An 11892-nucleotide genomic window follows, 5' to 3' on the forward strand; every position below is an offset into this window, starting at 1 on the left:
AGAGGGTGCACATGGGGATAGAAGGGGGGAGGAGGGAGAGGATAGGGAGGAACCCACACCAGGGACATCCCAGGGAGGGAGCCAGGCAGCCCAGGACGAGGAGCGTATGAGGTGTCCCAATTTCAGTTTTGCCGAAAACCTCGCTCTCGTCCAGGCTGTCCTGGAGAACCATAATGCCCTCTTTGGACAAGAGAAGGGCAAAGGAGTTGCCCGGAGGCGTAAGGATGCTTGGCAGAAGGTGGTGGATGCCGTCAACGGAGTGTCCCAACAGAGGAGGAATGTTGACGGGCTTAAGAAGCGATGGAATGATTGCAAGAGGAGGGTCAAGGAGAGGATGGGCCAGGAAGCAATCTCCCAGAGGGCAACTGGAGGTGGGCCTCACTATGAGGCAGAATACAATGAGTGGCAGGAGCTCATTCGTCGGTCCCTGAGCCTCACAGCAGTCCGTGGCCTTCCAGGGGCTCGTGACTCAGGGACTGCAACATCAGCACAGCATGCTGGTGAGTAACATCCCACACACTAGTATTATATGTATTTGTGTTATAACATCCTATATTGTCACACATTCATGTACACAATGAGGATCATGGTATTTTGATTACTAACAACTAAATATACAATGATATTTAACATTAAAGGGACATGAAACACAAAGATCTTATTTCATTATTCAGATAGAGAATATACTTTTAAACAACATCCATATTTACTTCCATTATCTATATTTAATTATTATTTTGAACATCTTAGTTTATTAAATATCAATGCACCTGTGTGAGGCAATCACACGAGGCATTGATGTACAACCACCAATCAGCAGCTTCTGAGCCTATCAATAAATGCATATCATCTAAGAATATCAAGATAATGAAGCATATTAGCTACTGGAGGTAAATTACAATATTTTTCGAATTCCATGCTTGTCTAGCTGAATCATTAAATAATCAATATGTTTTGCATGTCCATTTAATGTGACTTAACACATTGAAATTCATGATCTGAGGTAGAATAGTGAAATACTAACATGTCTCAGAGTAACACAGGCCACAAGCCACATGTAGACCTTTCAGTAAATGGACACCATAGTCATCACAACCATAGTGTCACTTAAAGAACACATTTTCTCCATCACTGACATGTACACAGAACTATTGTATGAAACACATACATGTATAATTAGCATATTACAAACCCTCATATCACAAATCTCAATGTGCACAAGCATGTTATAGAGTTAGACATGAGAATGTGGATAGGCCCTAGCATGTAAATTGTATGCCCACATGGATAGATATGTGACTGTACTAATCACTCTCATCATTTGACTCCTTCACAGAACCTCCAGTCACCAGGGTGCCTATGCCCATGAATCCCCCAACACCGGTTCTAAATATATGTCCACCACAACCACCGGTACAGATACAACAGCAGGAGTATGCCAGGCATGAGATGTCTTGGACTGCGTCCATTGAACATCCACATATCATGCCACCTGCATTAGAGGAGGATACCTGGCAGGACCCGTGGCAGGAGGAATATTCCTATGGCTTGGAGGGGGAGCCCCACCAGCCCCAAAGGGTAGATGTATTTCCCCCCCCCCAAGCATATCAGGGAACCACAGGAGTATACCAGCAGGCTGAGTGGATGCACACCAGCGGACATTGGGACTATCGGTCCATCCCGACATCTGGACCATCATCTTCAGCTGGAAGGGCTCCACCAACTGTAATACATCGCCTTGCACCTCCAGCTCATATCCCTGTTGCTGCACCTCCTGCTGAGATATCTCTTCCTGCACGTCCAGCTGCTGTTTATGTTCCGGCACCTCCAACAGAGGTTATTGTTGCTGCACCTCCATCAGAGGTTATTGTTGCTGCACCTCCATCAGAGGTTATTGTTGCTGCACCTCCATCAGAGGTTATAGTTGCTGCACCTCCATCAGAGGTTATAGTTGCTGCACCTCCATCAGAGGTTATAGTTGCTGCACCTCCAGCTGAGGTTGATGTTCCGGCACCTCCAGCTGAGGTTGTTGTTCTGGCACCTCCAGCTGAGGAACACGTCATTGAAAGAGAGCATATTGTCCCTGCTGATGAAGAGCCCATGGATAATTTGACATCTGCCATGGGTGATGAATATATCTCACTACAGAGGAGGCAAACTGTGACCTGTGAGACTCTAACAGAAGCATGTCAGAATATGCAGAGGGAACAACACAGGTTCCATAGAACACAACACCGTTTGCAACAGAGGTCGAATGAGCTGCAGAGGGACATGGCAGCATCGCTATCAGCTATGGTCCAAAATCAGAACCAAATGCTACGTGTAATCTCGGACATGCAAATCCAAAGTGACCAAAGATGGAGGGAACAGAATCAACTGTTGGGGTCTTTGGTGGAGCATTTCACCCAACAGCAGGACATGGCATCAAGTATCTCCTCTGTGACCAGCACTCCTAGTGTATCCACACAACCCAGGAGAGGCAGAAGACCCACACCAGGCCCCTCATCTAAGAGGCCTAAAAAAAAAAAAAATATATTCAATTTCTTTGAAAATCTTGTCCTCTGTTATTTACTATCTAATTGTCATCCACATCCATGTGAGTTGTGTTTTAGTACAGTAATATTGTTAAAACATATAATAATACCTGTGTTGAAATGGACCAAAAAGGTATTATTATAATGTTTATGACATATTCATGCTCAATAAACAACATGACATGGTTGTGTCTCAACGGTACATATAGTAATATTAACTTCTAAGATGTACATCAAGGTTTCTCACATCCAATATAAATTTACATGTTGGTATATGTAACTAATAATATATTTAAAGAATGTGTGAACATAAGGTATAAATATCCATTATCCTCATTCTTAATGATAGTGAACTAAACATGAATTAACCAAATTATAAATATACAGTAATTAGGGTTGTTAAAGGGACATTAAAGCAAATTATTTGACTTCATGATTTTGAAGGTGAAGATAATTTATAAATTATACTATATTTTCATTCTATTATTTCTGTAGCTTCATTCTATTGATATTCTTTGCTGTAAATAATATCAATATGTGTTTGGTAGCTGATGATTAGTAGCTGTATATAGATGCCTCCTGCAATTTCTTCACTGTGTGCATTTCTATGTCTTCATTAACGTATATCTAAATTAATAATGAAAATAGGTAATTGATGTCAATTATAAGGTTTGTTATAATTTATCTTCTCTATCCTTAATCATGAAACAATATGTTTGGGTATAGTGTCCCTTTAAGGGAAGGGGGTTGGGATGTAGTACTTTCACTTACATGCAGTGGAAATCCAAACCTTTACATTCTGCAAGACATGATATATACACATGCAATGGTTGGTGAGGTACTGTCAAACATCATAATACATGTGAATGTTACGGTTTACTGTAATTATGAATAAGTAACTTACAGGTGAAGTATTCCTGGATGACATGATCCCTCACTTCATTCCCCCTCAGTGTCCCCCTGTCCACATCCTCAGGTACAGGAACCAGCTGCTGCTGCTGCTCTGGGTCAATGTCCCCCAACAAACGTGTGTCCACAGCAATGTTGTGTAGAATACAGCAAGCATTGACAATGGAACACACTTTGTTGGGGTTATACTGTAGTGCTCCGCCTGTAACATCCAGACACCTGAACCTGGTTTTTAATAGGCCAAAGCTCCTTTCAATGACATTCCTTGTTCTTATGTGTGCCTCCTGGTACCTGAGTTGTGGCTCTGTAATGGGGTGCACCAAGGGGGTTAATAGCCATGGTCTGCAGCCGTACCCTGCGTCACCTGTCATGTAACATATGTGTTTGGATTACTACAGGTACATCATGTGCTTTAAAAAGGGTCACAACATGAATCACAGATAAAAGATACATTTCAGCAAAATATTAATGGAAGTAATCAGGATAGTTAATTAAAATTAAAAGGCCTATCTGAATAATGGAAGAGAGATTTATACTAGACTGTCCATTTAATAAGAACCTGCAATTGTGAGCAGCTTGATAATTAACTTTTATTAGATCATTTTCTCCATTCTATAGATAACTCTTGATGACAAGCATATTAGATATGCTCAATTGCTGCTGATTGGTGGCTGCACATTGAAGCCTCATATGATTGGCTCATATATGTGAATTATAATTTATAAAATAAATATATTTAAAGAATGAATAAAATGATATAAGAGAAGTGAATTATAATGCTGTTTAACATTGTATTCTCTATCTGACACATGAGATGACAATATGTGTTTAGTGTCCCTTTATTAGAAATATACAGACAGAATGAAGGTACTCACCAAGCAGCCATCCTCCCGAAAGTGTTCCATTTTCAAACATATTGAATAAGGAGGTCTGGCGCAGGATGTAGGAATCATGTGCACTCCCTGGGAAGCCTGCATACACATGTAAGAATTTCAGATTGGTATCGCAGACCATCTGGCAATTCAATGAGTGAAACCCTTTCCTGTTAATATAGAGGATTGGCTCCTCATGTGGGGCCACAATACGCACATGTGTGCAATCAATTGCCCCCATGACATTAGGAATACCCCCCAGTCGATAGAAGCCTTGTTTAAGACGGTTCCATTCCTGGGGGGTATGGGGGAAATGAATGTATCGTTGTGTCTGGTTATCTAGAGCAGTCAGAACCTCCCCTAGAATCCTGGAGAAGGTAGACTGCACTAGGCCAGACACAAGCCCCTCTGTTGACTGGTATGAGCCAGTTGCCAGGAAGTGTACAACACACAACAGCTTCTGCATACCAGTCAGAGCTCGGTTCCTATACGCTTGAGGGTCAATTTCATCCTTCAACACCTCATATAGGTTAATGAGGCTTGCAGATGTCAAGCGATATTTTTCCCTGACCTCCACTTCTGTCATCCCAAACAGGGTGACCCTAACCCTGTGTACCCTTGGTGCTCTTCCCCTCTGCTGATGCCTTCGTCTTATAGGCCCTGCTGGCCTATGGGCAGCTGCAGCAACAGCAGCATGGGGAGCACCAGGAACAGGGACAACAGCAGGAGGATCAGGGAGGGCAGCAGCAGCAGCTGGAGCAGGGACAGCTACAGCACCATGACCAGGGACCTCAGCAGCAGGGATACCATCCAAAACTGGGGCTTGTAGGGGTTCCAGCACCCCTTGTGCCCCACGACGCTGTCTCACTCTAAATGCTATATACTGCAAGGGAAACATGGTGGCTAATGAGGGTGTGCATTTGCAGGTGTTTTAAGGTTGCAGGTGAGGGGTTGTGCTGTTTGTGATTGGTTTGACACACTTGCAGGGGCAGGAATAATAAATGCTTTTAAGAGGTTAACTATTTGTGAACAAGCTGCTGCTATGTATATTGTTAGGCATGCATTTGTTAGGCCTTCTGAGAGTTACGTTGGTTTCTAAGTCAGTGCAAGGGTACCTGCGCCTTCAATTTGTGGCGAGCTGAGAATGGCGTAGATTTAGAAAAATCTGCGCGCGTAAGTCCTTACGCCGTATATAGGATAGCAAATTGCGCGTGTTTTATATGTCAGTCTATGGGCCAAAAAACTACGGGCGACGCCAGAAATCTACGCGCGTAACTTCTAGCTTACGCCGTATATAGGATACCAAATCCGCGCAATTCTTGGCGTCGCCGGATTTTGCGGGCGACGATTTTTATCGGATCGACCCCCAGATATGAGTTGCACTGGGGTGACACTGTGCCCTGGCAGGCAGGCCCTGAAACACACATGTGTGAAGGAAACTGACTGCTATTATTTAACACAGTCAAAAAAGTGTTGTTTTTTTTAAATCTACACTACTGTTACACCAGATATGAGTTGCACTGGGGTGACACTGTGCCCTGGCAGGCAGGCACTTAAACGCACACGTGTGAAGGAAACTGACTGCTATTATTTAACACAGTCAAAAAAGTGTTGTTTTTTTAAATCTACACTACTGTTACACCAGATATGAGTGGTGGCACTGGGCAAGTGGGCACAGTATACGCTGTGAACCTGACACACACGCTGGCAGGCAGGCAACTGCAATTAGATTACACAGGGAAAAAAAAAAAAGCAGACTGATGTTCTAGCCCTAAAAAGGGCTTTTTGGGGTGCTGTCCTTACAGCAGAGATCAGATGAGTCCTTCAGGACTGTAGTGGACACTGAATACACTAGACTAGCTATAGATTTCCCTACTAAATCAGCAGCAGCTACACTGTCCCTCCTCTCACTAAGAATGCAGCTTCCGAATGAATCTAAAATGGATGCTGTCCAGGAGGTAGGAGGGTCTGGGAGGGAGGGTCTGCTGCTGATTGGCTGGAATGTGCCTGCTGACTGTGAGGTACAGGGTCAAAGTATTACTCAATGATGACGAATAGGGGGCGGATCGAACATCGCATATGTCCGCCCGCCGCGGCGAACGCGAACATGCTATGTTCACCGGGAACTATTCGCCGGCAAACAAATTTGCAACATCACTATTGAGGTGGTCATTTTTTTAAAAAATCATCATATCCAAAAACAGAGAGGGACTGGTCCGGGGTAGGGTGGTAATTGCCTCCTGGACACTATTTATGGACTAAATCAGGGCCAATTGTGAATAAAAAATGTGTACTGTTTGCTTTTTGTGTGTGTGTCAGCAGCCACGATAGAGAATTGCTGTGGGTATAATGACCCAGCCCACCAGCTTCCTGCTAGCATTGCAGACTGTTTCTCAGACAGTTCTGCATCTGATATCTTGCACGCCCCTCTTTCCCTCTGCCCGAATGCGGTGCTGACAGCCTATAAACTTGAGGCAGGCATTGCATGCAGCTTATTCTGCAGGAAATCAATTAATCTCTATTTAAGAGGGGCAGGGGGGCTGCTAAACTAAGGTAGGATGACCAGACATCTTGTTTTTAATGGGATTGTCCCACTTTTTCATACACTGTCCAAGTGTCTCCATAACTTTTTGAATCGTGCCAAAACTTTTTTTTTTTTACATGAGTAGTAATCATACACACACCTAGTACATTATATAGCACAGGGTTATATACACAGCCGATAAAATATACAGCTCTTAGACTTTTAGCATTATGTACACAGAACTACAATCTTCAGACCAGCATGCCTGTGTCAAGTAAATGCCACTTCTGTTCCTGTGTGAGATCTCTGGAGTGTATTGGAACCCAGAGTCAGGATTTGGTTCAAGTTGGGATTCTCTAAGCCTAGGTATAGACTTTGGTTTCTGTGCAAGGAGGTGCGGGTGATGTGGGGTAACCACGGTTGTCCAGACCTGGGCTGCTAACCTAGGGTTGCCACCTTGGCTATATTTTCCTGGACACTTATGAGTTACAGATGCTGTTGGGTGTCCCGGGAGGAACCTGTATTGTGCTGTTCATCAGCAGTATTCATGTGATGTCCAGAGACGCAATACATGTTCCCCCCTGCATCATGTGTAACTCATAAGTGTTCAGGAAAACATGGCCGACGTGGCAACCATATGCTAAGCACCCATAGCGCCACTTGTGTTCTACTGTGTAGCCAGCCAGCCCTGCAGTGTATATGCGCACTCTGGCTCCCACATACTCCAGCTACCAGGACCATTGTTGCTTTCCCTCTGCTGCAGGGATCACAGTCAAAACCCAGATAGGGTGCGCGGATCCCGCAGCAGTGTCCTGCGTAAAGCCTGAGGGTGCAGAGTGTTGGCCGTCGTGGAAATAATGAGATGGGGTAATATTTTGCTTTAAATAAATATGGGACAATTATCACATGGGAAGTGAGTAGCTCAGATGTGTTATTGATTTAGTATTTTTAAGTTAAATATATAGTACATACACAATAGTATCTTATACTGCAGTGTCCTATTGGTTAAATACATAGTACATACACAATAGTATCTTATACTGCAGTGTCCTATTGGTTAAATACATAGTACATACACAATAGTATCTTATACTGCAGTGTCCTATTGGTTAAATATATAGTACTTACACAATAGTATCTTATACTGCAGTGTCCTATTGGTTAAATATATAGTACATACACAATAGTATCTTATACTGCAGTGTCCTATTGGTTAAATATATAGTACTTACACAATAGTATCTTATACTGCAGTGTCCTATTGGTTAAATATATAGTACATACACAATAGTATCTTATACTGCAGTGTCCTATTAGTTAAATATATAGTACATACACAATAGTATCTTATACTGCAGTGTCCTATTAATTAAATATATAGTACATACACAATAGTATCTTATACTGCAGTGTCCTATTGGTTAAATATATAGTACTTACACAATAGTATCTTATACTGCAGTGTCCTATTGGTTAAATATATAGTACTTACACAATAGTATCTTATACTGCAGTGTCCTATTAGTTAAATATATAGTACATACACAATAGTATCTTATACTGCAGTGTCCTATTAATTAAATATATAGTACTTACACAATAGTATCTTATACTGCAGTGTCCTATTAATTAAATACATAGTACATACACAATAGTATCTTATACTGCAGTGTCCTATTGGTTAAATATATAGTACATACACAATAGTATCTCATACTGCAGTGTTCTATTGGTTAAATATATAATACATACACAATAGTATCTTATACTACAGTGTCCTATTGATTAAATATATAGTACATACACAATAGTATCTTATACTGCAGTGTCCTATTGGTTAAATACATAGTACATACACAATAGTATCTTATACTGCAGTGTCCTATTGGTTAAATATATAGTACATACACAATAGTATCTCATACTGCAGTGTTCTATTGGTTAAATATATAGTACATACACAATAGTATCTTATACTGCAGTGTCCTATTGATTAAATATATAGTACATACATAATAGTATCTTACACTGCAGTGTCCTATTGATTAAATATATAGTACATACATAATAGTATCTTACACTGCAGTGTCCTATTGATTAAATATATAGTACATACACAATAGTATCTTACACTGCAGTGTCCTATTAATTAAATATATAGGATACTCTCATATGCAGAGGGATACTTATTGAAAGTCAACCACAAGCAGTGCAGCTTCCATCGGGTTAAACGTCTCATCATAGTATTCATTTAGTGTCCCACGGTTTACCTTGCTGGTTGCCCACAATCATTTAGCACTTAAGGGGTTATTCTTGCATGAAATTCAAATCAAAATGCTGTAGTAGTCAAATGGTTAAAGCTGCATGTGACATTGTATACATTACAGCATCCAAGAGGTTAACCTTGTACCCATATTTAGTCCAATGTAGCAGCAGCAGTCAAGGAGTTAACCGTGTTGGGTATTTACTGCAGTTATGGGTGTGAGCCTGCTGTGTACTAATGATTTATATATATATAGGGAAGTTTTTAATACAATATATAAAGTGTGGAAATTTCCACTTAACCAAGACCGATAAAAATACAGCAGATGAGTTTTACTGATTGCACCAATAACAACATTTTTCCCTCTTACTTAAAAGAAAGAAAAAAGTGCAAAAAGAAAATGCTGCAATGTGTTAAATCATGGTGTTATTGCACAGTTGTTTGTATATAAGGAGTTAAACACATAGATAATATCAGCTCCAGAACAGCAATGCACTACTGGGAGCTAGCTGAACACATGATGATCCAATGATGAGAGAAATGTGTGTAGCCACCAATTACCAGCTAGCTCCCAGTAGTGCATTGCTGTTTTTTGAGCCTACTTAGTTATGCTTTTTAACAAACGATACCAATATAACAAAGTAAATTAATTGAAACTCACCATAAAAAAACATGGTCTATTTGAACCATGGAGCTTTAGTTTTGACTTACATGTCAATTTAAAAGGGACAGTTTAGTCAAAATTAAACTTTTGTGATTTAGATAGGACATGCAAGTTTTAATAACTTTCCAATCTACTTTTATCATCAGATTTGCTTTCTTCGCTTGGTATTCTTTGTTGAAAGCTAAACCTATCTAGGCTCATATGCTAATTTCTAAGCCCTTGAAGGCCACTTCTTATCTCAGTGCATTTTGACAGTTTTCACAGCTAGACAGTGCTAGTTCATGTGTGCCATATAGATAGCGTTCTCACTCCTGTGGAGTTATTTATGATTCAGCACTGATTGGCTAAAATGCATGTCTGTCAAAAGAACTGAAAGGGGGCAGTTTGCAGAGGCTTAGATACAAGGTAATCACAGAGGTAAAAGCAGTGGAGACTCTAGGAACAATATACAGGTATACCTCACTTTACAGCGCTTCACTTTACAGCGATTCGCTAATACAGCACTCTGTGGAGCTGAAGTTCAGCCTCCAAGGATTTTGAAACAGTGCTGTAATCATTGTGAGATTGCAAGAAAAGTGACTGGCACCATTTTGTTATGCTTAGTTCACTCTGTTTACAGCATTACAGTGCAATCTGTGTCTCAGTGCTATATAGTCTGGCAAATTTTACTACAGTAATTGTCACTATTTTACAGGTACAGTATTTATTGAATCCTAATTGAATACTGTGCTGTGCTAGTGTTAAACTAAACGTAGCACTACTGCAACCCTAATATATGTTAGTTTAAACATTTTTTAAAGTCTTTAAACACACTGGCAAGTGAATAAAAAGCTAAAACTGCCTTGTTTCACTTTAAGGCGGTTTTCACTTTACAGCGGGGCTCCGGTCCCTAACCCGCTGTATGAGCGGGGTATACCTGTATAGGGGGGGCACATAAGATACCACAGTCAAAACTGGGGGGGGGGGGGGCACTAATCATTTCCAGGACTAAATCATACCACTTAAAATAAACTAAATAAATATATATAAATAAGGTTCCAAAATACCAGAGTAATGCGGTATGCAATCATACTTTTTTTTTTTTTATAACTTTATTTGTATAATTACTAGCTCCACCACAACATGAGAACAGTATACAGAAAGTCACTATTACATAAACACAAGTTGAAAAGCAAATGCTGCTAACAGCAAGATTGGTTCCACATTGCTACAGAGTCCAGCATAATTTTCTATTAAAACAAACATTAAACAAACATTAACTTAACACATAACAAGAGTGAGAAATCCCCTAACCAAACCCTCCACTCCAGGGGATAGAGGTGGGGGGAGGGGGGGGTACTCACACCCCGGCACACAGGTGAAGAAAAGGCAAGTGTGATAAGGTCGGATGAGGCCTAGGCACTAAAGAGAGATAAGTCATAGCTCTCAAGATGTGGAGGGTGGGGGAGGGAGACACCATCTTCCATGGAGGTTTTCTTCCAACATGAACAAAGAGTTACGGAAGGGGTAGATTATCCTGTTTCGCACCTGTGGGGGTACATGTAGGAGATAGGGTTCCCATTTATGTATAAAGACTTTAATTCTTTTCTCTAAATCCCCCTGTACATCTGATTGTTCTATAAGCACTTGGTTATGTATGGCGTGTAGGAGCTTTCTAAAGGGGGGGGGGGGGGGGCCTGCTAGACACCCAGAATTGCAAAATTAGTCTCCTAGCAAGGAGTATAACAGAGTAGAGGAATTTTAGGTATTTTGATGTAACCTCGAAATCATGTAAGAATATGATGTTGGTAGACGTCAAGGCTACTCTATCGCCCAAAACCTTTTGTAACCAGTAGCCAAGTTTACCCCACAGTCCAACAAGTTTGGGGCAGTCCCAAAGGAGGTGTATAATGTCAGGGGACGGGAAAGAACACTTACTACAGCTGTCAACTGCCTGTGGTATCATCTTAGCTCGAAGCTTTGGGAGAATGTATGCCTGGTGGAGAAGTTTAGCGTGGGCTTCCCTCGAATACGCCGAGAGAGTGGCCGTGTGGACCTTGGAGAAGCTATCAATTTGGTCAGACATGGTGATAGATATTGTCCTTGTTCCCTGCCATTTGTCATGTATTGTCTGTAGAGACCTCAGC

The sequence above is a fragment of the Bombina bombina genome, chromosome 6 (assembly GCF_027579735.1).
Source record: "Bombina bombina isolate aBomBom1 chromosome 6, aBomBom1.pri, whole genome shotgun sequence".
NCBI lineage: Eukaryota > Metazoa > Chordata > Amphibia > Anura > Bombinatoridae > Bombina > Bombina bombina.